Source organism: Zingiber officinale, chromosome 3B (genome assembly GCF_018446385.1).
Source record: "Zingiber officinale cultivar Zhangliang chromosome 3B, Zo_v1.1, whole genome shotgun sequence".
Lineage (NCBI taxonomy): Eukaryota > Viridiplantae > Streptophyta > Magnoliopsida > Zingiberales > Zingiberaceae > Zingiber > Zingiber officinale.
This window is the reverse complement of record NC_055991.1, coordinates 2,837,837-2,864,586: the sequence shown is the minus strand read 5'-3', so window position 1 is coordinate 2,864,586 and position 26,750 is coordinate 2,837,837. Positions and strand designations below refer to the sequence as shown.

The following is a 26,750-nucleotide window of genomic DNA, read 5'->3' as shown; positions in this document are numbered from 1 at the left end:
GCTAGAATTTTTTGGCTATCCGTAAGTCGAGTTGTAGAAGATCGACTGACCCTGGCAAATATACAAGGAAAGAGTCGAGATCGAGTCGATGCCACATACGCTCGGTTGTTTCCCTGCCTTATCGAGGTTGGAAACGCTCGATCGATCATGCTTGCAGCGACTGTGATGACCCTCGGCATGGTGTTGCCCATGGTTTGCGGCATCAGCCAGAGTTCTCGGTCGCATACACCACCGTCACCCCCTTCGCCACCGTGTGCATCACACCAAATGAGTCCTCGTGCAGCACAATCAGCGACAGAGATAAGGCGTCCACCCATCAGTGACACTGTTGCCAGCACCAGTCCCACAGTCGATGCCCCACACGGCCTTGTACACTGCAAGGCGGACGCGGGGCGCACCGCCAAGGGCAATCCATGCAGCCAAGCCGTGGAATTTGGCACCATGCACAATGGAGCCAGCAGCAACAGAGGCAATAATGGTGTCGTGGCCGTTGAAGTCGCATGGAGAGAGGAAGTTCTTCTCAAGCTCGGCGGGGTCGATTTAGGCACTGTAGTAGCGTGCGTCAATGACCTTGCGGGTGCAGTTAGCTGGGCCAAAGGTGAAACGATCCTTACCCCCTAATCCGACCTCCAAAGCAATAAAACCCGCATTCACTATCAACTCAAAAGTTTGCATCACATATAAACCTCAAACTTAACATATACATTTCAACGGAAATTCACAAGACTCCCAACAAAACAAGCACATAGTCTCCAACTCATTTTAACATAACGAATCAGGGAACAAAATTTATTAACATGTTCCTGGGACCCCCGGACAACATGCTTTGCATTTCATCTCATCTCCTCGACTACTCCGCCTCCTCGTTCCCCAACACCTCCCTTGTATCCTCATTTGCACCTGCAATATTTATGTTGTGAGTCCATGAGCTCAGCAAGGAATACAATATTTATGTTGTGAGTCCATGAACAACTCAGCAAGTATATTCCTTGAATAAAAACAAAATAAGTGTAGTATAGCGAAGTCGCAACCGGGAATTATTGAATTTGAGTCAACCCTCTCCAAAGTAAGCTTAAGCATAGCTAAATAGATGTTACATACAGTTAACTTTAACCATTGTCTAGCAAATATGAGTGGAAGTTACTTAACAGATAACATATGCTTGGCCCTAACATATAAATGGAAGGTATGTACAGATAACTTTAAGCATGGTTTTACATATCTAATTAGAAGTACAAATTAGCTATAATCATGGTCTTGCATAGATGCATACTTACTAAGAATAAACATGATCCAGTTGTGACAATCTTATTTAGAGCACATCCTTTTGGTTCTTATTCATGACCCATTGAGAAGTACCTCCTACGAGAACATGAATCATCTATCTGTAGCCATTTACATTTCTTATCTTTTATGGTTGGAAAAACATTCTTCGGAGCTCATTCCAGGACATTTATCCCGTACTGTTACCACTCTTGCCGATATTCACCTAGTTAACCATTTAGAGAAAATATGATTTAAACATATCTTAACCCACAAGAAATTTATGCATTGTTCATATACTGACATTTATGAAGTGATCTAGTTAGAATTGCAAACAATGCATATTCAATTCAAATAACCTAAGTTAGTTCTGATTCTATTAAACCTGTTCCAAACTAAATCAAAGAAAAGTTTGAGCATGGAATCTATAGCACACGGTATTATTAACCCAAGCAAAGCATGAAACGAACTAAATCATATTATTACCTACTTCTGTTAACTACACCCAAAACTTTCATAGAGCATTACTACGAACCAGAACCAAAACAACACTCACTAAGCCACATATTCATCTCCTCCAGACTTCAATGCTCATTTCTAGAGCACAGTATAGCTCAACCAGAGCAACTACTCCAACTTGCCCAGCCAGCTGAAGCCAATACAAAAATAAAGCATCTCACAACCAACGCATCAAATCTTGTTCAACCCAGCAACTGAAACCGATCAGCAAACAAAGAAAGGGAAACTTTATAATGGCAGCGCAGGAGTCAAACAACCACAGGCTACAAAACCCAAATCCGATTTAATGGAAACAACTCCTATTACAAGAAAGCCATTCAATCACCAAAACCGAACGACCTCACCCAAATCCGCAGCAGGAATATGAGGAAACGAGATAGAAAACATAAACCTCGGTGCCCTAATAGGAATAGCCCCCGATTCATCTCGTAACCATGCTAGAACAACAACCATTCATACCTACTAGAAGAATCTACTTGCCTTCCTTGCCGTCGGAAGCTCCTACCCTTGGGAAGAAACCTTCGTCATCGTTGCTCCCCACTCGAGAATCGCTGACGAAACGCTCCTGTGTTGATCCCTGTGGTTGTTTTGATGTGATCAACCAAGTTAGGTTAGGTCCTGTTTGTTTTTTATCCCTGTGTCTAAATGCGCAAGAACTTAGGAGCGTAGAAAATCAAGCGAAAACGCAACTAGCGAGAAGGACGGCACGGGAAAGGAGCTGACGGGCTCGGTGCGTCCGAAAGACGAAAGAGCTGCGGAAGAGTACACTAGTGGACGAGAAGAACGTACGTGACGTTCAAGGGACGAGAAGTCGGAGCGAAAGCCTGCTCGAGGAGAAGGCCGGAAATTGGGTTCGGGTGAGCCCTATTTCGGTTGGCCAAAATCACCCAAACGATCGGAGCTTCGGAAGAAGAAGAAAAAGAGAAGCGGGAAGCTATTTATACCATGCAGGTTGAAGGCACCCTCAACAGAATTGAGGGCGCCCTCAACAGCATTGAGGGCGGCCTCACCAGCATTGAGGGCACCCTCAACCCAGTCTTTGTGACCATTGGCAAGCGGATAAAGTTTTATCCGCTTATCCATCTTGGAGGCGCCCTCCATCCCTTTGGAGGCACCCTCAACACTAGAGATAGGATTTCCAGGAGCTATAAAAAGGGTCCTAGAGCTAGGAAATAGAACAGCAATCAACTCTTGTATTCAATTCCTAGCAATGTTTGAGCTTTCTAAGTGTGTAAAAGACTTGTCCGCCTTTAGAGAAGGAGATTTTTCTTAGCCTTTTCAACTGCCTTGGACTAACAACTATCTAGGTTGTAACTAAGTCAACTGCCGAGTCTTTTCTTCATTTCTGTTAGTTTATTTCATTATTATAGTTGCATTTTTTAGAGTTGAAAGAATAAGGAGGGTATTTCTTATTTTTCAGGCAATTCACCCCTCCCCTCTTGCCGGCCCGTTGTGCCAACAAGTGGTATCAGAGCTTAACAGCCTCAGAAGGACTAACCAGCGTCTGAAGCAACAAAGATCGAGATGATGGTCGGTGCACGTATTCATCCCCCGAAGTTCGACGGAGACTTCGCGACATGGAAACGCCAAATGGAGGTATTCTTTAAAACTGACTTTCAGATACTTTTAATAATGAAATATGGTTTTGCAGTCCCAAAAGATACATTGAGGGCGCCATCAACATTGAAGGCGCCCTCAATGCCATTGAGAGCGCTCTCAACCCAGTCTTTCTGACCGTCGGCGAGTGGATAAAACTTTATCCTCTTATCCACCTTGGAGGCGCCCTCCATCCCTTTGGAGGCGCCCTCAACACTAGAGATAGGATTTCCATGAGATATAAAAGGGCCCTAGAGCTAAGAAATAGAACAACAACCACAATCAACTCTTGTATTCAATTCCTAGCAACGTTTGAGCTTTCTAAGTGTGTAAAATGCTTCTCCGCTTTCAGAGAAAGAGATTTTTCTGAGCCTTTTCAACCGTCTTGGACTAACAACCATCTAGGTTCCGAGTCTTTTCTTCATTTATGTTAGTTTATTTCATTATTATAGTTACATTTTTTAGAGTTGAAAGAACGAGGAGGGTATTTCTTATTTTTTCAGGCAATTCACCCCTCCACTCTTGTCGGCTCGCTGCGTCAACATCCTGCCCCACCGACAAAACAAACGCACCCTCTCCTCCTTTTCCCTTCCCTTTAGGGAGGTCGGATCCTCTTGACTGCAAAGTACAGTTCAGAGGATGGACCACTTCATTCATAGATGAGATTTTATGGACCCCACTTGTTATACAGGTAGGATTCATGGGATCCCACCTATGAACAACCCCTGGTCCAGGAGCTGACCAGGGCCAGAGGATCCCGTCTGCCCTTTAGGGCATTAACCCCTCCCCATTAATTGGGCTCCAAGTACACTTAGCAAGCCCACCCCCTTACTTCGACCCGTGACTTATATTAGGTAACAGTGACTTAAATTAGGTACTATCTTAAGCCTCTACTAATTTTTTAAAAGAGGATCTCCCTCATCCCTAACTAAATTCACATAAACCCTATGTTACTTGTAGTCATTCACATAAAATAATAATTACTGTGTTCCTTCAACACCGGTTTACCCCTTCCTTTTGGCAATCCCCGAGCCAACTTTTAAAGAACATATTCTTAATCTAAACATCAAAAAACAAATCCTCGAAATTTGGGACTTACCAAATAACTCAGGATAGCAGTTGCGTATGTTCACTTCGATCTCCCAGTTAGCCTCCTCCTGAAGTTAATTCCTCCGTAAGACCTTCACCGTCTTGATTGCTCTATTCCTTAACGGACCTACATATCCATGATTTCAACCGGTGCCTCATCATACGATAGATTTGGCATCCACTACACTAACTCATGGTGAACCATATGGGCAGGATTAGGGATATACTTCCTGAGAATGGAGATATACAACACGTTGTGCACTCCCGATAGATTAGGTGGTAATGTCACTCGGTAGGCTTAAGTTCCAATTCAATCCAATATTTCGAACGGCCCAATATACTTGGACTGAGATTTCCCCTTTTCCCAAATTTCATCATTCCCTTCATCGATGACACCTTAAGGAAAATGTGGTCCCCCCACTTCAAACACTAAATCTCTTCGCCATTGATCAACATAACATTTTAGACAACTTTGCGCTGCCTGTATTCTGTCTCGTATCTTAGCCACTAGGCCCACCGTGTGAGCCAAGATGTCTGGACCAAGAACTGCCCTCTCCTCTACATCATCCCAATGTAGTTCATACGAAGTCATACCTATGGTAGCTTGATAATTGTTGTTGTAAGTAAACTCCACTAGGGGCAATCTCGACTCCCAATTTCCCTAGAAATCGATCACACAAGCTCGTAGCATATCCTCAAGAATTTGATTGACCCGTTCCGATTGACCATCCTTCTGAGAGTGGAATGCAGTACTAAAAGTGAGCTTCCACTTTAGCTGGATTACTTCCTTGGTGTTGCCCAATTCCGGATTACTTCCACTTTAGCTGGATCCAGTTTTATACCTCTTTCCGAGACTGAATGTAATCTGTCCAACTAGAAGTCGCATTTACTGAACTTCACATAAAGATGTCTATCTTTAGCAGTCAGGTGCTGCTGATGCTCTTTGCGACTACAAGAGTAGATTAATATATCATCAATGAAGACAATAACAAATTGATCTAGAAACGACTGGAGAATTCAGTTCATCAAGTCCATAATGACTGCTGGGGCGTTAGTAAGCCCAAACGACAAAGCTAGAAACTCGTAGTGGCCATAACGAGTTTGGAATGCAGTTTTATGGACGCCCTCCTCTTTCACCCTTACTTGATGGTAACCAAATCTCAAGTCGATTTTCGAAAATACCGTTGCACCTTGTAGTTGATAAATAGGTTATCAATCCTGAGCAATGAATACTTATTCTTAACTCGATTCAGCTTGAGGTAATCGATGCACAAACGTATTGTCCCATCCTTCTTGCGATCAAACACCGGCGCTCCCCACGGTGACACTCGGTCGGAAGGAACCCTTTACTGTGTCGAGCGGGAGAGCCACTCGGCTAAACTACTATCCGGGTGATGTAGTGGTCGTGCCGAGCGGAAGGTCCGCTCGGCCTATAGTCCGCTGTCTCGGCTCCACCTTGTCGAGCAAGGGAGCCGTGCATGCTGGCTGGGGCGGTGCCTACCGTTCGGCCGAGCGGGACGACCGCTCGACCCTCGTCCCTGTCGTGCTTGGGCCCTTTGAGCGTCGGAAGCTCGGTACTTGTCCGAGCGGTCATAGTGCCAGATCGGCTACTCCTCGATCCGATCGGGTTGGTGGGTTGCCCGATCGGAAGAACATACAAAGGCGTTGACCGCCTTAACCTTGACCATCCACGTTTCATTGACCTTCCTCGAGGCGGGCCCTGCCTTACCACCGGATCACATGCCTCCCCCTCAAGTCTAGTTGAAGGAGGCTGTAAGTCCGATTGACTGGACAAATTAGTCTAGCAATTTACCGGCCGATCGGCCATGATGTTGACGAGGCTCCGATCAGCATACCCGAAGGTGACGGCCGACCCTGCTACTGTTCTTTGAAGCTGAACAGCGTTATGTATGTTGGCACTTGTGCGAATTTGCAATTCCACATCCCGGTCCAAGGGCGGTCAATGCTGACGTCCCTCGGATCTCCTCGTGATTCATGCGAATCCTTGTCATTAAGGCCGAGCACGTGGCTACGCCCGGTAATGGTGCTCATTAAATGTCTTCCTGTAAGCGGGCGCCACGTGGCGATACCGTCGTTACCGCACGATCGAAGTGTCAGGGCTGATGTGACGTGTGACGGTTCGAATTCGATGGTCAGATCTGTGCTTGGGATTTCGTAACCTAGATCGGACAGCTCCGGTCAGCCGAGCCCGAACTTTATAAAGCCACAGTGCCAGCTTCTGTTCCATCGTTTTCTTTCTTCGTGCGCTTCGGTGACTCCGTCCGCCTACTGTTCTCCGGCGATCTTGCTCGTATGGTGCTTCGGCGAACGTTGGCGCTTTTCCTTCTCAACGATTCCCTTCTCTGTAAGCTCCCCCTCTCCTTCTATTCATCAATCCTTCTAGGTTCTCGTTGATCAGTGGTTTTCCAGTGTCGTTTCGCTTGTTGAACCCTCTTTTCCCGTCGATCCTGTTCTGCTTTTTCCGGCGATGGCGAGCTCTTCCGATCCCGCTCCCGACCTTTGGTATAATACCATGGAGACTCGGTTCGACGCAAGCGACGCCGCCAGCCTCATAAACGCCTTTGACATCCCTCCTGATCATGAAAAAGTTTTAGCCTCCCCCGCAGATCGACCCAATGACCCGCCAACCGACACAATATGTTTCTTCCGAGACCAATTCGTAGTCGGGCTCCGCTTTCCCATCCATCCGTTCATAACCGAAGTTTGTAATTATTTTCGAGTCCCGCTCGCCCAGCTCGTCCCCAACTCCTTTCGTCTTTTGTGCGGCGTAGTCGTGCTCTTCCGAGTGCACGGCATCCCGCTAACCCCTCAGACCTTCCACTTCTTCTATTATCCCAAGCAGTCCGAGCTGGGTACTTACCTCTTCCAGTCTCGGATCGGGTTTGTCTTTTTGATAAGATGTCAACTTCCAATAAACATTGAAAAGAGTACTTTCTCTATCTGAGACTCCCTTAGCGGCCGTGCTTCTGGAGCAAGTGGCAGGTCGGGCTTCCACCTCCGCCTGAGCTGAAGAAGTACAAGACCCGCCCGAAATATCTCCATGCGGCTAACATGCTGGCTGGCCTGAAGTTCGATATCCATAAGTTGTTGCCGGAGGGTGTGATGTATATGTTCGGACTGAGTCCGATCCGAACGCGTCTCCCGAACAGCCTAGGTAAGAAATTTCTCTGGCTTTTTCCCTTTAGGTCTAACTGATTTTCCTTTTTTCTCTTGCACTGCCACCATGATGAGGGCGCGAGCGGTCGGTATGATGAAGCTCAAGACTACTAAGATCGAGGAAGTCGCGGCTAAGGAGATGGCCAGCATTGGCCTTGCGCCGGTCGGCTCCCATGAGGGTGAGAGCGAAGGAGCTCAGACTGTCGGTGGAGGATCCGCCGCTCGGACTCCCCACACTAAGGTGGCGGGAGAGACCGCACCTTCCGGTGCACATCCAGCCGCTCGGACCGAGGAGTCAGAGTCTTCGGGTGACGAACTCCCGCTGGCAGGCCGCAAACGAAGCCAAATAGGCACGCCCACTTAGTTAACCACTTCGGTTGTGCGCGCGTCCGCGCAGACAGGCGTCCCTCCTCTAGTCGTTCCTGAACCCGTGAAGGCAGTATCTTCTGATTGGACTCCCTCTCAGTTCGATCTGTCGTCCGATCTAATCGCCGCTCAGCCGATCAGCTCGTTGCCCCCGGCTCACCGAAAGATTTTGCGATCCAGCAACCACTCTGCTCCGACCGGCCAGTCTTCCGGTCCCTCTGCATCAGCTCAATTAGCCCTGAGTGGACGACGGTTAATAAAGGCAATCCTTCATCTCCCGACGGAGGAGTACCTATTGGGAGCCGACCAGCCAACGACTCCAGAGCATCATATAGTTATCCGAGGGCCACTCGCCAAGGTTTGGGAGGATGCTAGGGCGCGCGTTGCAAAAATGCCTCCCGGGTTGCTCGGCAACAACCACATGCAATTGGCCACCGGGGTAAGTTTCTTATCCCAACTTATTCACGTTTTACTTCCGTTCGGTACTAATATTCTCCCGTTCGGCTGCAGTACTGGGTGGAGAGCGTGGCGGTGAGCAACCGCCTGGCACTTTTGGAGGAAGAGCTCAAGAAGCTAGAGATCTCTGGTGGAGCCCCCCGCAAGGGCCTTCGTACGCCGAGCTGCAGGCGGATCTGGCCAAAACCAAGAAGCTTTTGGAAGCCGAGCAGAAAAAATCCTCAAACTAGGCCATCATGATGGGTCGGCTCGAGGCACAGGTCAAGTCTTATGACCAAAAAATAAGAGTTGTCCACCACCCGGAAGAACCGGGCTATCGCCAACCTGGAGACGAAGAATATATAAGCTCGGCCCTGGAGCAAAGAGTCAAGGAGTTGGTAGATTTGCTGACCGCCGAGCGGGATGGCCGATCGGCAGAAGTGGCTGCTTTTGCGGGGGGAATTGAAGACCCTCCAGGACGCCCTTGACGGCTCCCGCACTGCTTTGAAGGCATATCAGGACGCCGAGCCGAGTCGTTTTGCTGTTTTGAGGCAAAACTACCTCCGCTAGGAGTAATTCGTCGACAAGGTCTGCAAGCAGATTGTCTGGGCGTTCGACCTGGCCATCAATGTGACGATCGTCCATCTAAAGGCCAAGGGCCACCTACCCGAAGCCTTGACCGTGCCCGCCCTGGACCGCGCCGGGCTCCTCACTCACATACCCGACGATGCCTTTAACTATCTTGAGTGAGGAGGGCTCCCGTAAGAAAATTTTTGAAGCGATGTATGTATGTCTGCCGCTCGGCGGGACTACCTTTTTTTAATGCAATGCTTGTTTGCCCTTTGCTTTTAGTTAAGTATGATTTGCTCGTCCGGCGTTAACCACTAGTGAGCCCGAACGGGCACCACACCCGAGGACTTGGGTCATCCTTCCACCTCTGACGAGTTCATTAAGGCCCTACCTTTGGGGTTTAAGGTCACCGCTCGACCGCTGATGGAGACCCGGGTTTAACGTCGCCGCTCGACGGTCTTCCAAGGCGGGTGTTTAAGGTCGCCGCTCGACCCTTGGGTTTATAGTCGCCGCTCGACTCTTGGGTTTATAGTCGTCGCTCGACTCTTGGATTTATAGTCACTGCTCGACGGTCTTCAAAGGTAGGGGTTTAAGGTCGCCGCTTGACCGTCGGTGGAAACAAGAGTTTAACGTCGCCGCTCGACGATCTTCAAAGCTAGGAGTTTAAGGTCGCTGCTCGACCATCGGTGGAGACAAGGGTTTAACGTCGCCGCTCGACGGTCTTCTAAAGCAGGAGTTTAAGGTCGTCGCTCGACCATCAGTGGAAACAAGGGTTTAACGTCGCCGCTCGACGGTCTTCTAAAGCAGGAGTTTAATGTTGTCGCTCGACCGTCGGTGGAGACAAGGGTTTAACGTCGCCGCTTGACGGTGTGACGAAGATTTGCCGTTCGACGATAATTTTGATTTCAATCCTGCAGTCAAAAGGCGCAGGAAAATAGAAGATACATGGCATTAACTACATCAGCACACCTTTCATCCAGCTCGGTACGGCTGGAAATGGTTCGCACTCCACGGACGTTCTAGCCGCCATCCGTCCTCGTCCTCTAGGTAGTAAGCGCCCGAGCGTAGCTTTTCCACGAACTTGAAGGGTCTGGCCCACAGAGCCTCCAGCTTGGTGACGTCGCCGACCGGCTTTACTTTCTTCCATACAAGGTCGCCGACCTGAAAATATCGGGGAATCACTCGCCGGTTGTAGTTTTGCCTCATCCTTTGTCGATATGCCATCAGCCAGACGGCGACTTTAGCTCGTGCCTCGTCCACTAAATCCAGCTCCAGAAGTCTCCGCTTGGCGTTGTCCTCGCTGTAATGCTGTATCCGGTCGGACTCAACCTCGACTTCGACAGTGGCGACTGCCTCGCCCTCGTACACCAAGTGGAATGGGGTTACTCCCGTCCCCTCAGGAGTCGTATGAATCGCCCATAGTACGCTGAGGAATTCATCAACCCAGCTCCCTCCGACGTGGTCGAGCCGAGCCCGCAAAACACGAAGGATCTTACGGTTGGCAACTTCGGCTTGCCCGTTGCTCTGAGAGTATGCTACGGAAGTGAAGGTCTGCTGAATGCCGTACCCCTCGCACCATTCCTTGAGCTGCTGACCCGTGAACTGCCTCCCATTGTCCGAGATGAGTCGACGTGGAATGTCAAATCGACAGATGATGTGCTGCCAAATGAATTTCTTGACCATCTGTTCGGTTATTCTCGCCAACGGCTCGGTTTCGACCCATTTGGAGAAATAGTCGACCGCCACAAGCAAAAACCTCCGCTGTCCAATCGCCATGGGGAGCGGCCCCACAATGTCCATGCCCCATTGGTCGAATGAGCAGGACACTGTGGACGCCTTTATCTCCTCCGTTGGTCGGTGCGAGAAGTTGTGGTATCTCTCGCAGGACATGCACGTAGTCACTGTCCGAGCAGCATCCTCTTGCAGGGTTGACCAAAAATACCCAGCGAGCAGAATCTTTTTAGCCAGTGATCGGTCGTCCGGATATCCTCCGCAAGACCCTTGGTGCACTTCTTACATTATGTAGTCGGCATCCTTTGATCCGACGCACTTAAGCAGAGGCCTAGAGAAGGCCTTTTTTGTAGAGCTGGTCTTCGATCAGGGTGAACCGACCAACTCTTTTCCTCAACATGCGGGCCTCTTCCCGGTCGAATGGGGTAGCTCCCGATCGCAGGAATTCTGTCAGTGCTGTCCTCCAGTCGCTCGGGAAGGTAAGCCCCTCCATCTGGTCGATGTGCGCCACTAAACATACCTGCTCGATCGGCGATATTGAGCTGGCAATCTTAGCCAACTCGTCCGCTGCCTGGTTCTCCGCTCGGGGGATCTTCTACATGACAACCTCCCGGAAGTTGGTCCTCAGCTTTTCGAAAGTCTTCGCATAGAGCTTGAGTCGAGTGTTACTTATCTCGAATGTCCCGGTGAGTTGCTGAGCGGCTAACTGGGAATCCGAGTGAATTAAAACCTTGATGGCTCCCACGTGTCGTGCGGTCTGCAGGCCTACTATGAGTGCTTCGTATTCGGCCTCATTGTTGGTCGCCCGATAATCCAGCCAAACGGACGGATGCATCCACTCTTCCTGAGGAGAGATCAACAGTATACTGATCCCACTTCCTTATCAAGTGGATGATTCATCCACATATATCCTGCAAGTCTCATCTGGCCCGAGATTCTGCACTTCAATGACGAAGTCTGCCAGTGACTGCGCCTTAATGGACGTTCGGGGCTTGATACTAGATGTCGAATTCGCTGAGTTCCGTTGTCCACTTGATCAGCCGTCCGGACGCCTCTGGATTGAGAACTCTCCCTAGAGGGTTGTTGGTCATCACTATGATCGTGTGCGCGAGGAAATATGGGCGGAGCTTCCGAGCGGCGAGCACTAATGCAAAAGCAAGCTTCTCGAGACCAGTGTAGTGGGATTCAACATCTTTTAAAATATGGCTCAAGAAATACACTGGTTGCTCTTCGCCGTTCTGCCGCACCAACGCCGAGCCGAGAACGTGCTCGATCGAGGACAGATAGATGCAGAGCGGATCGCCGGCAGCTGGCTTAACTAATGCAGGCAACGAGTTCAGATATGCTTTTAGTTCCTCAAACGCCTAGTCACACTCCTCGTCCCACTGGAACTTGGTAGCTCGGCGCAGTATCTTGAAGAAAGGAAGGCTTCGGTCGGACAACTTGGAGATGAACCGAGATAAGGCTGTTATCTGAACGGTGAGGCGTTGAGCTTTCTTCAAATTTCTTGGAGGCGGCATATCTTACAGTGCCTTTACCTTGTTGGGGTTCGCCTCGATGCCCTGCTCGGTGACGATATAGCCAAGGAATCTTCCACTCTTCGCACCGAACAGACACTTGCTCCGCTTCAGCTTGATTCCGTACGTCCTGAGTGTCTGACAGGTCTCCCTTATATCTGCGCAGAGATCGACAGCTCGGAGAGATTTAATAAGTATATCGTCAATGTATACCTCCATGTTCCGTCTGATCTGCTTCCGGAATACTTTATTCATGAGCCTCTGGTAGGTAGCCCCGACATTCTTCAGTCCGAACGGCATGACGTTGTAGCAGTAGGTGTCGTTCTGACGAAGCTAACCTTCTCTTGTTCCTCCCAGGCGAGCGGCAATTGATGATAACCTTGATATGCATCCAGCATGCATATCATCTCACACCCGGATGTGGAGTCCACCATCTGGTCGATCCTCGGCAGTGGGTAGAAGTCTTTCGGGCAGACCTTGTTGAGGTCCCGAAAGTCGATGCAGACCCTCCACTTGTTGCCGGACTTCGAGACCAGTACCACATTCGCGAGCCAGCTCGGGAACTCGACCTCCTTCATGTGGCCGGCTTCCAGGAGCTTCTCGACTTCATCTCGGATGATCTGATTCTGTTCGGCGCTGAAGTCCCTCTTCCTCTGTTTCACCGGTCGAGCGTCCGGTCGGACGTGAAGCTCATGCTGCGCGACGCTCGGAGAAATGGCGGGTAGTTCGTGCGTCGACCATGCAAAAACGTCCTGATTTTGCTGAAGGCATCTTATCAGCCCTGCCTTCTGCTCAGCTTGCAGGTCGGACACTATGAAGGTTGTTGCCTTCGGTCGGCCGGGGTGTATCTGCACCTCTTCTTTCTCTTCATAGACAAGAGTAGGAGTCTTCTCTGTGATGGCACTTACCTCGAGCTACGACATTTTCCGAGCGGACTTGACCTCCGCTTTGACCATCTCCACGTAGCAGCGTCGAGCAGCCAGTTGATCTCCTTTAACTTCCTTGACCCGATCCTCGACCGGGAACTTGATCTTCTGGCAGTAGGTTGACACCACCGCTCGGAATTCATTGAGGGCCGATCGGCCCAAGATAACGTTTTAGGCGGAGGGAGCGTCTACGACGATGAAGTTGGTAGTCCGCGTCCTCCGAAGCGGTTCCTCTCCGAGTGATATGGCCAACCTTGTTTGGCCGATCGGTTGGACCACATTGCCGGTGAACCCGTACAGAAGGGTCGTCCTCGACAGCAACTCTGCACGGTCAATCTGGAGCTGATCGAACACCTTCTTGAAGATGATGTTGACCAAGCTCCCTGTGTCAATGAATATGCGGTGAATAATATAGTTAGCAATTACCGCTCGGATAATGAGGGCGTCATCGTGTGGCACTTCAATTCCCTCGAGATCCCTGGGACCGAAACTGATCTCGGGCTCGTTCGCCCTCTCTTGACTGCAGCCTACGACGTGGATCTCCAGTCGCCACGCATATGACTTCCTTGCTCGGTTCGAGTCCCCGTTGGTCGGCCCGCCAGCGATAATGTTAATCTCCTCTTGAGCGGCATTACTTCGGTTCTCCTCCTCCCGAGCGGACTGTCTGCCTCACTCATGTGAGGCTCGGGGATGGTCGTTACTCCGCGGTTGATGGTGATGTTGCCGCTCGGGTGATCGTCTGGTCTCTCGTCGTCCGGTGCTCTGATGACTATATCGCCGGTCGAGAGACGGCAGCGATAACTTCTAGGGGTCGGTTGAGCGACCGCTGGGATTCCGCAACAATCGCGGATGTTATGGGTTGCTGACTGATGGAAGGCACAGAACATAGGAGTCCATACCTTTCCCTTTGGCCTTGGCCGTTCGGAAGCCACATGTTGGACGACATGTGACCTTGCTTCCTGATGTGGTCGTGCTCCCTCGGCTCTGGGCCCTCTCGGTGGCTGGTGGCTGATTGGCGGCCTTCGCTCCGTTGGCGCTGATGGTTCTGACGGCGCTTCCTTCCTTTTGGTCGCCTGAGCTTCCTCCACGTTAATGTACTCGCTGGCCTTCTTCAGCATATTGTCGTACTCGCGGGACGACTTCCTGATGAGTGAGCGGAAGAAGTCCTCGTCGATGAGCCCTTGGGTGAAGGCATGTATCATGGTCTCAGACGAGACCATGGGGATATCCATGACCGCCTGGTTGAAACGCTGAATGTAGGCTCGGAGAGTCTCTCTCGACCCCTACTTCATGGAGAACAAAGTGACGCTTGTCTTCTGATAGCGCGTGCTGCTCGCGAAGTGGTGGAGGAAAGCCGTTCGGAAGTCCTTGAAGCTCCGGATCGACCCATCCGGTAGCCTCCGAAACCAGCATTGTGCCGAGCCGGACAATGTAGTGAGGAAGACCCGGCACTTGACTCCATCTGTATTTTGATGAAGGGTGGCCGCGTTATCGAACTTACCGAGGTAGTCATCCGGATCGGTCGTGCCGCTGTATTCTCCGATCGCCAAGGGGGCATAGTGCCTCGGGAGCGGATCTTGCAGAATTGCCTCGGAGAATTGACAGTTGATCTGCTCGAGAGATGAGTCAGCTCGGGGCACTTTGCCCTTCCTCGCGTCTCGAACGGGTGCTTCATATAATGAAGACCCATGATCTTGATTGGCTTGCGCGAGCTCGGAGGGCGTCTAAAACAAAGCTCGGTGGAACGGAATCGGGGCGGGCGGCGCATCTCCTGGTGTACCGGTCTGCTCCTTGTTTTGTGCCCAAGTAGAGAGTTGTTCCGGTCAGTCTTCATGCGCCGCTCGGCCACCAGATGCCATGGTTGCTTGCTGTGCCAACTGCTTGGCTAGTGCCTTCTGTTGTTGTTCCACTATCTTGGCCGGTTGCGCTTGTATGAGAGCGTCGAGCTCCTCCTGGGAGAGCGTCACGATGTGAGGTCGTCCAGCTTCTTCCATCAGCTTGGCTAGGATGCAGGTGCATTCCCACAAACGACGTCAAATTTGATCCTGTCCGAGTCAAGGTGGTGGACGCTGGGGACGTGGCGCTCCAACTGACTGGGCGAAGACTCTGAGGGCGTGGATCTCCTGCTGACGTGGACCTGCAAGCACAATTCCGAGCCGGGGAGGGGTTCCCCGGTGATGGCCCTCCGACGATCAAGTCAAATCTCCGGCGATGAGAAAACAGAGCAATAAGGAAGCGAAAACTGTAGCTACAGTAGAAGATTAAGCATACATCCGTCGAAGTCTGAGGATCCTTATATAGAGCTCGCTGAAGGTGCATGCACGCTTCTCGAGGTGTACACGCTCCTCAAAGCATACCTGGAAAGGACGTGTCAAAAAAGCGTGTCTAACGTCATACCTCAATAGTCGGAGCATATCCCTGACATGACAGTGGAAGTTTCCATCGTACGATTGTCTATCTGACCATGCCGCCTGTCGGCGACACTAGTCCCTAAGAAGATATTCCCATCTACTCCTCTTGTCGGTTAGTGGGTCGAGCGAGAGTCGCTCGGCTAAACTGCTATCCGGGTGATGTAGTGGTCATGCCGAGTGGAAGGTCCGCTTGGCCTATAGTCCGCTGTCTCGGCTCCACCTTGTCGGGCAAGGTAGCCGTGCATGTTGGCTAGGGCGGTGCCTACCGTTCAGCCGAGTGGGACGGCCGCTCGGCCCTCGTCCCTGTCGTGCTTGGGCCCTTTGAGTATCGGAAGCTCGGTACTTGTCCGAGCAGTCATAGTGCCGGATCGGCAACTCCTTGTTCCAATCGGGCTGGTGGGTCGCCCGATCGAAAGAACATACAAAGGTGTTAACCGCCTTGACCTTGACCGTCCACGTGTCATTGACCTTCCTCGGGGCGGGCCCCGCCTTACCACCGGATCACTCGGCTTTATGATTGCATTGAAAACGAAGGATTCATCATTTGACCGTTACAACTTGACCATCCGTCATTTGCAATCGATGATAGCCTCGTGTTGGGTCAACAAATCCATTCCTAAAATCACATCAAAGTCGGTCATTTCCAGAATAATAAATTCAGCATACACTGTACGATTTTGCATTAGGATCCTACAATTCTCTATCATACTATTGATGTGCAGTTCTTCACCCGAGGATAAGGAAACACTATATCTTATAGTCATTCTATCAGGTGTAATGCCCAGTTTTGCGACATATGCCACAAATATAAAAGAATGGGTAGCTCCAGAATCTATTAACACATGGGCAGGTAGGTCGGCAACAAAGATCATACTTGTAATGATGGCAGAATCCATATCTACCTGCTCCTGAATCATAGCAAACATTCTTCTCTTGGTTGATTCCTTGAGCTAAGGACAATCTTTAGCAAAATGCTCCGTCTTTTTACACATGTAACAAACATTTGAACCCATCAAACAATTCCCAGAATGAACCTTCTCACACTTGGGGCACGAATCCCTGTCGTCGACCTTAGGAATAGTGTCGTTAGTCGGTCATGATCCCGGGGGTCGATGTTGTTGCTTGCCTTGGAACTGAGCAGAAAAAAGCTTCTTTCTACTCGGCCCATGTTGTTCTCTTCTTTGGTAACTTGCCCTCTTGTTCTGCGCCTCCTTTATCATCTCATTCCTATCTCTCTCAGACATCAAGGCCTGATCCACTGCCTCCCTGAGAATGGTAACCCGGTTCAGTCTTACATCATGTCAAATCGCAGCCATCAACCCTTCGATAAAATGTTTCAGCTCCTCTGATGGTTGTCCTACAATAATGGGCACAAAGTAACATCCCTTCTCAAACTTCTTAACATATTCAGCAATTGTCATGACTCCTTGACGAAGTTCTAAGAATTCTTGAGCCAGTCTAGTTTTGCTTTCTGTTGTGAAATACTTCCCATAAAATACTTCTTTAAAACCACCCAGGACAAAGTAGCCAAGTTCACCGTAAAACGTGCACCCTCCCACCAAATACGAGCATCATCACGTTAGCATGAATATTATCGTGTCTGCATCGGTAAGCTGCATAAAGTCATAGATCGTCTCTAATAATCGGATACACCCTTCAACAACAATTGGATTAGTGGTACCCTTAAACTCTGTCAGACCCAACTCTCTGAACTATCTATACACCGAGTCAGCACTGGCAATGGGACTGCTGAGTGAATTTTCATTTTCAAGAGTTCTCAATATTTGTTGGATCTGTCCCCGTGGATTCAACTCTGTTCTTGCATGAGCACAATAAGTTCAGCCAAAAATTAATTGTTCTATCCACCAACCTCACCGTTGTATATGAACATAAATATAGCTAAATTAATGACTATAACTTGGAAAGGTAAATCTAAATCTTACGGACTTAAAGACGGAAGTACCTGAGTCTTGAAGAAATTGCATGCACATACTGTCATTTGGGAATGACTGATCTGATACCAACTGAAATGACTCTTACCCCCTTGATCCGACCTCCAAAGCAATAAAACTCACATTCACTATCGACACAAGAAAGTTTGTATCACATATGAACCTCAAACTCAACATAAACTTTTCAACGAAAATTCATAAGACTCCGAACAAAACATGCACATAGTCTCCAACTCATTTTAACATAATGAATCAGGGAACAAAATTTATTAACATTGCCCTAAGGACCTCCAGACCGCGTGCTTTGCATTTCATTTCATCTCCTCGACTATCCCGCCTCCTCGTTCCCCAACACCTCCCTTGCATCATCATTCGCACCTACAACATTTATGTTGAGTCAATGAACTCAACAAGTATATTCCTTGAATAGATACAAAACAGGTGTAGTATAGCGAAATTGCAACTGGAAATGATTGAGTTTGAGTCAACCCTCTCCAAAGTAAACTTAAGCATAGCTAAATAGCTGTTACATACAGTTAACTATAGCCATGGTCTAGGCAAATATGGGTGGAAGTTACTTACAGAACATATGCTTGACCCTAACATATAAAGTGGAAGGTAACATATGCTTGACCCTAACGTATAAAGTGGAAGGTATGTAAGATAACTTTAAGCATGGTTTTACATATTTAATTAGCAGTCCTGTACAAATTAGCTATAATCATGGTTACTTACTAAGAATAAATATGATGCAATTGTGAGCACATTCTTTTAGTTCTTATTCATGACCCGTTGAAAGGTACCTCCTACGAGAACATGAATCATCTATATGTAGTCATTTACATTTCCTTATCTTTCATGGTTGGAAAAGCCCTCTCCGGAGCTCATCCCAGGAGCTCCATCCCGTACTGTTACCACTTGCACATATTCATCTAGTTAACCATTTAGAGAAAATACGATTTAAACATATCTTAACACACAAGAAATTTATGCATTGTTCATCTACTGACATTTAGGAAGTGATCTAGTTGGAATTGCAGACAATGCATATTCAATCCAAATAACTTGAGTATATAATGGAAGAACAATTACTTAAGCATCATAAGTTCAGATTCTATTAAATCTGTTCCAAACTAAATCAAAGAAAAGTTTGAGCATGGCATCTATAGCACATGGTATTATCAACCCAAGCAGAGCATGAAACAAACTAAATCATTATTACCTACTTCTGTTAACTACACCCAAAACCTTTATAGAGCATGACTACAAACCAGAACCAGAACCAAAACAACACACACACTAAGCTACACATTCATCTCCTCCAGACTTCAAAGCTCATTTCTGGAGCAGATTATAGCTACTCCAATTTACCCAGACAGCTGAAGCCAACACAAAAACAAAGCATCTCACAACCCATGCATCAAATCTTGTTCAATCCAGCAACTGAAACCATTCCGAATCTCTACCTATCAAAACCCGATCAGCAAACAAAGAAAGGGAAACATCATAGAAGCAGCGCATGAATCAAACAACCACAGGCTCCAACACCCAAATCCGATTCAATGGAAACAACTCCCATTACAAGAAAGCCATACAATCATCAAAACCGAACGACCTCACCCAAATCCGCAGCAGGAATAAGAGGAAACGAGATAGAAAACATAAACCTCGGTGCCCTAACAGGAATAGCCCCTGATTCATCTCGCAACCATACCAGAACACTCATTCGTACCTACTAGAAGAATCTACTTGCCTTCCTTGCTGTTGGAAGCTCCTACCCTTGGGAAGAAACCTTCGTTGTCGTTGCTCCCCACACGAGAATTGCCGACAAAACGCTCCTGCCCAGCCAATGAAACAATCGCACCCTCTCCTCCTTTTCCCCTCCCTTTAGGGCATTAACCCCTCTCCCATTAATTGGGCTCCAAGTACCCTTAGCAAGCCCACCCCCTTAATCCGGCCTGTGACTTAATTAGGTACTATCTTAAGGCTCTACTAATTTTTTTTAGAGGATCTCCCTCATCCCAAACTAAATTTGCTTAAACCCTATTTTACTTGACGTCATCACTCACATATATATTTTTATTTAAAACAATAATTATTGTGTTCCTTCAAAACCAGTTTACCCCTTGCTTTTGACAATCCACGATCTAACCTTTAAAGAACTTATTTCCTAATCTAAACAACCAAATTAAATGGGCCTTTCAGAAGGCATCGTCGACCTGGCACACGCCTTTCCACCATGATGGTATCACTCGATAGCCGTCATCGTCGAAGCTCTTGGATTCCGGTCATATCCCTATAAAAGAATATTATCATTCTATTCCATTTCCTTCATTTTATTATCCATTAAATCTACTTAATCTATGTATGTTCATAAATATCCAGAGAATGGGAGTTCACAGAGAGACCTGTATCAACGATTCCTGTGATGGTGTCATCTCCATGGTTGCTCTTCTCGAGGAGTTGAGTCGGATGATCATACTGCACCTCCAGAAAATCCCAGCTCCATGTTGTTTGTAGCTCGTAGTTTCTGCTCGGCTGTACACTGATCACGTCAGGTGACTCTGCAATATTCATTAATTCGCTCAGTTAATTAGTCATTTGTTGTGTTTAATCCGATTCAAAAAACAGAAGGTGAAGTGACCTGCTAATTGTTTTGCTTGTTCTTCTGTAATCATGGCTGCAAAGCCTGAGAAGGCATGCTTGTAGCTGTAAACTATAGAAGTCAGGGCATCCTTTTTACTGTCGAAGAAGATACCAATCAATTAAAATATAGAATCCAAGATTCTATTGCAATTGGAATTTCTATAGTTGAGTTGGGTACCTTCCAAGGAGACAAGTGAGCATATCTAGGTGTGAGTCAGTGACATGCTCTGGATTCTCATGCTTCCTCTCTCCCAAGTATACAATATACAACTGCACAAACAACCAAGATACACCTCATCGAACAAACTGAAGTAAAAATAATAACTTTGAGATATGTCAATAACAAGAAAGACACAGAAAGAGCCAACTATAGAAAGTGTTACATGCTATTCGTATACATATTTAGAAAGATTCTAGATAATTACTAATAAGAACTTGAGTAAATAGATATAGTATTTCCAAATAGAAATCTCATACATGCAAAATAAGATTTAAATGAATCAATTGTTCGTGGGCAGGCTTAGCACACTTAGTTTGTTAACAACTTGGTTATTGTTGTTTGACAAGATAAGTGAACAAGCTTCAATATTGTTGATGAACAATGTTTATTGGAACTTCATGAACAATGCTGGTGAACAAGTTTTTCTTGTTTAAATAGTTAATAAAAGATACATATAAATATTTAAAAATTTATTGGTTTAACTAAATATGACTTCATGGCCGTATTAGTTTGAATTATTTACATACAAAATAGAAAATGCAAAGATGTCAATTTTGTTTAACGTAAAAGAAATGATGAAGACGGGTTTGAACCACAAAGGCCTTGAGAATAAATTTAAAACCCATACCAATTGAGCCACTAGACATTATTTTCATAAGCAGATAATTGCTTAAGATCCGTTTGTAATGCAAGAGAAAGGAAATGCAGATCAAAACCAAATGATAAGGATGAGACTATCCCAAAACCTTGGCAACAACTTCAACTATATACTTTTCAACAAAGAAGCTCATGGATTATTCACACAGCTCAAGATTGATTAAATGAGTCTTATCCATCTATTAAATTTATGTAATTTAAATCACTAGTAATATTTAGATCGTTGACATGAGAAGCTCTACCTTCCTCCTTTGAAACGCCCTGTGTCTCCAACACAATCGCAAGAAGCTCTGCCTTGGTCCTCCAGGATGCCCCAAGCCCTCGACATGGTTGCAACAAGCTTCACCTGCTTCCTCTTAGATGGCCTGAGCCCTTGACAAGACCACAAGAAGCTCCACCTTCATTCTCCACATTTCATGTTGTGATAAGATCTGCCTTACTCCTTAGGGAGCAGCAAATAAGACTAAAGTTCCCATACGTTTCTTTGAGGTATATATTTTTTTTCCTATTTGCCGCCTCCACCTCTTCCTCCACCTCTTTCTCTACCACCTCATCGATCTCTTCCTCCTCTTGCTCTGCCTCATTTGCCTCATCCTCTCCTCGTACTCCCCCTCCTCTGAGCAAGTGATGTGTAATTGAAATGGATCAATTCTACTCCAAATCTCTGGCCTATAGTCAGAATTGGGTCAAAACTTTAATCCTTGAACTCTATTCAGTTCCACTTGTTTGACTATTAAAACTATCGTTGTATTTCATCATGTCCATCTCATCTTATCCTATTTTCTTTCTCTTTATCATCTAGTGAAGACACCTAATTGGTCCAACCACTTAGCACCCAAGTGGTTCTTATGGTGGGTCCAATTGCCAAGGAAAACTTTCACTTCACAAAGCGTTAGCTTTTCCAAGCCATACTTTGCCATGCAATACTTTTGGTTTGACAAGAGCTTTCCCTTATGTGAGAAGAAATTTAGTTAATCAAATAGTCATATGGTTGTTTACAGCAATTTACAAGTAACCTAGTACTCAATTTGCCTTGTAGAAGTTAAGTCACTGCAATGCAAAAATTGCCCTTGAGAATGTTCACACTAAAGAGTCGCATGGATTTTAAGGGATTGACCTATGGCAAGTGGTATTAGAGAAAGTATTCTTAGGTATTATTTTATTTAATAGCCTCAAGTATTCATCTTAACATTCTCATCTTTATTATGTTTTCCACATATTTCCTAATTATCAACATTCAATACTGATGTATAAAGAATTGTGGGTCATACTAAAATCTTACAAAATTTTCCTTGTCTCAAGGAGAACATAACATAATTTAAATGCATTTTTATTGCAACTTTTTATTGAATAAAAGATCCAAATATCTAAAATTCTTGTGTAAAATTCATTTAATGCTTCTCTAGTCCTTGCTTGTATTATTTTTAAAGCTAAATTTCATATGCCAAATTCTGTTCCACTTATCTTTAGTTTTCAGACTTCCTCTCCACAACTAAAATTTTGAGTTTAATCTATTTATACTATCATAAATAAGTATACACAATAGCAGAAGTAGAATTCTACCTAACTGGAGTAGTTTATATTTCTATATAAAATTCCATTAATAAATTGTAGTAGGAAATGGAAGAGGATTACCTTGGCAACTAGTGCTCCTAAATGGTCCCCAGAGCTAAGTTGCACAGTTGTGGCATAAGCATCAGAATCTTGATCCATATGAACTATGGGCATCGGGAGTGAGTCATCTTGATCAGAGATCTATCAAAGATTATTCAAGAGATTAAGAAATGTACAGTCTAGCACTATCAAATGTTTGGTGTAATAGAAGAGAAAGCCAATATAATCTGTTCTACTAACAAGAACATCAAATTCATGACTCTTACCTTAACATGTTTGTATCTCTTCCATCACTTTCACCAAAATAAGAATTTGAAGGTCAATATTTACTAGCTTAGCAATCAGTCTTTGAATCATCACATTTTTAGGAGATACTAGAAAAAGTAGTTGTTCTATTTTAGGTTGAATGGCCATAAAAAACTATCAAAGTTTAGCAAATATAATGAGAAAGAAATCCACTAAGCTTCCTTGTAGTATGCCTACATAACATTTGACATATTGAAATCCGTTATTAGAAAAACTAGAATAAATAGGTTCTGAAATGATAAGTTCAATGTAGCATTGTCCTCTTGATTTACTGAAAGAATATCAGCTAATACAGATCTTACTGCTTCATATTAGGCATATAATCATGATCAAACATCAAAATTAAAAAGAAGATAAGATTTAGACTTACCGGGGAGGAAGATCCTAATATATCAGGTGAATTGAAAGACCGAGGATAGTTCCTGCATAAAATAGTAAGATAACAAAAGATAAATGGTCAGGTTTCATGGATTTAATTGTTGTTTTAGCTGCAATATTCCCAACATAGTTACTTACAAGCTCTATAAGTAAAAAATTAGTATACAATTTGGAACATGCTATATCTTACCATAGAAACCGTCAAATGAGAACAAAAAAAAATTATAAACCTAAAAGTGAGCCAACTTGATATACATTTAACGGGATTTAACTCAGTGCCTCTAGTTCTAGTACAATAAATAACAAGTCAAAAACGCTAATGGACATTCCATGTTCAATCTCCACAGATACAAGTTGCCGATTCCTATATAAAGTGAATATTTCACAAGATTTGGATTCTTCGAGAAGGAAACAGGAGAAGAATTTGCGTTAAGGAATATTATGTTGATAGTATAATCCTCGAATCATCTAAACCGAAGAAATCAACAACGGAGAGAGATCACAAGCCATCAACTATCAATTATTCAGAAGCTAGTCGAACAAACTACATTAAGAATAACCTAACGAGACAAAGATCAGACAAGCAAGGGCAGAGAAATGAAACTCACAAGCGAATCTTCCGTGGGAATCCGCTGACGGAGCCGAAGGAGCGATGAACGAGCGGCGCAATCTGAAGGCGAAGGGAGCGAGGATGGAGATGGAAGAGGGGGACTGTAGACGAGGAAAGGGCCCGAGCCGAGAGCGAGCGAGAGAGGAAGGCGATTGCGAAAGCCATCCGATCGCGACGTCTCGTTTCTTCTGGAAAGTGCGCTCCGCCAAGAGTAGGGTAAGGGATTGGGGGAATATTATCGGCTCTCTAATAAACATTTATCTACGATTTAGTATTATCGGCACTCTAATAAAATATAAATAAATAAATTATGAATAATATTTTTTCTAATTTATAATTATCTTTTTATTATTATCATCTCTTATTTATATTTTTAACTTTTTATCAAAAGAGTGGTCAGATTTTTTTATTTATCAAAATAAATATAATTTTAAAATTACCAAAAATAATATCATTCTCTTCCCACCCCTCCTACCATCCTCCTAAATTCCCTCCCTCCGAACACCGTTTTCCAATGCATCCAAGCCACAATTTAAAATATGTAAATCAAAAGTTATTTGTATGGTTCGGAAGTACGTCACCTCATCATAAGTCTCACTTTATCTCTCTCTTTTCTCTTCATGTTCTTATATTAACAACTTCAACACAAACTTCTTCCTGCTTTGCTATATCTCTTCTTGCATTTATACGGCGAATTGTAATAGAGTAAGTAGAGAACTTAGGTTTGGTCATAAGGCATTAAAGAGATATTAAAGAGTGTTACTTCGAAGGATTATTGCTTTGAAGAAAATCGGCATAGAAGGACAAATTTCAAGCAAGACTACATTTGGTAGAATAAGAGAGATACAATTTAGTTATGTACGTATAGTATTTGCTACAAATTGGTCTGTAATATCAAGAAATACTAGGATGTTATTCTTTAATCAAATCCAATGTTTGACATCATATCTACCTTCACCTCGCTCAACCCTTCCTATTATAAATTGTAATTATGTTGATATCGAAAAACCCTAGGTCCATTCGGTTAAAGAGGTCAGATTGCACCCCAAATAAATTCCTGTAGCTTTCTGATGCATTAAGGACTCCATCGGTGCCATCTATTTTTGATTCAAATCTCTCCGAAGCTGATATAATGTTATGATAAATTTCAACCAAAATGTGAGTCTGATATAGTCCAATATTAGACCCTTTTTAATCCTGATGTGAGAATTATATAGTTGAATTATCTCCTAAATAACAAATAGAGTTGTAAATTGAGTTTAAACTCTAAGTTAAAACTCGAAAGTGTGTGTTGTTTATTGAATTCCAACAAGTGCACTGTTCCGTGCCAAATGGCACGACACAAGAACTTCATTGACAGTGGTTAGAAGCTACTAGCTAGGTTTGATACCATATCTACCTTCTCCTCACTCAACCCTTCCTATTGATCGATATTTTGGTGAAATCTGACTACTCTAGGTCCATCAGTGGATTTTGGTCAAAACTCACTGATGGATCTAGAGAGGTTAGATTGTACCTAAATCAATTCATATTGCTTTCTCTTGCTCCAAGGACTCCAACGGTGTCGTCTATTGTTGATTTAGATCTCTCCATAGGCGATCAAATCTTACAATACATTTCAACCGGAACGTAGGCCTGATATGGAAACATATCAGGTCTACCGGTGGGCCTAAAAAATTGGGTCTCGTTGAGCTTATTAATTTATACTCACATGGAGCAGGTGATTAAAATCCAACAGCTACACTCCTCTGTGCCAAATGACATGACACAACACCTTAATTGACAGTGGTTAGAACTATGGTTTGACACCATATCTACCTTCTCCTCACTTAACCATTCCTATTGATTTCTATTTTGTTCAAATCCAAATACCCTTGGTCCATAAGTGTGTTTTGGTTAAAATTCACTAATCAATTATGAAAATCTAGTATGTACACATGCTCTAGTGTTTGTTTATGTTAGTGTTGGCACAACGGGATCGGCAAAAGGGGGTGAATTGCCTGTAGAAATTAAAAAGAATACCTTCTCTATTTCCAACTCAGATTAGTAGCACACTTAATTAAAGGAAATTAAGCAACTAATAAATCTAAAAGACACAAAGGAATTACTTGGTTACAACTCATATGGTTGTTAATCTAAAGCAAAATATAGCGCTAAAAGTTCTCCTTCGTGTAGGCGGAGAAGCATATTACACTCGTTACAAGCTTAGAAATGTGCTAGGAAATGAATACTAGAGTTGTTACATATTTCCTAGATCCAGGGGTCTTTTTATAGCCCATAGAAAATCTTATCTGTAGCTTGAAGACGCCTCCAAAGGGGTTGGAGGGCGCCTCCAGTGAGGCGCCAAGGGATAGAGTTTTATCCCTTGGCAATGGTAAAGTTGTTGTCACGCCCTCAGAGGAGTCCCTGCCCGAAGAAATTTCAGCAGCATCTCCCTTGTACGGGTGACAATCTGAAGCATTACTATATGCAAAATATACCTCAGCCACACTCGGCTGGAATATACATACAAAATATAAACAACATAACACGCAGTTTTATATACTCAGCCTACTCGGCTGGAACAAAATAAACACATAGCAGCGGAAGACATAAAATGATACGAACGTAAAACTAACAACGACACTAACAAAAATATCTGCAATCATCAGACTTGACTCCAAAATTCACATCGACTTATTGGAATGCAAATACACAAAATCAACATATATATCACCCGAACAATAACAAAACCAAACAGAAAACTATCCTCAAGTGTGACATGGGA

General features: G+C 45.2%; 1 pseudogene; it reads right to left on the bottom strand.

The window, feature by feature from the left end:
- On the bottom strand, positions 1-24,221 carry LOC122055519 (annotated as a pseudogene).
- Positions 24,222-26,750: the final 2,529 nt, after the last annotated feature.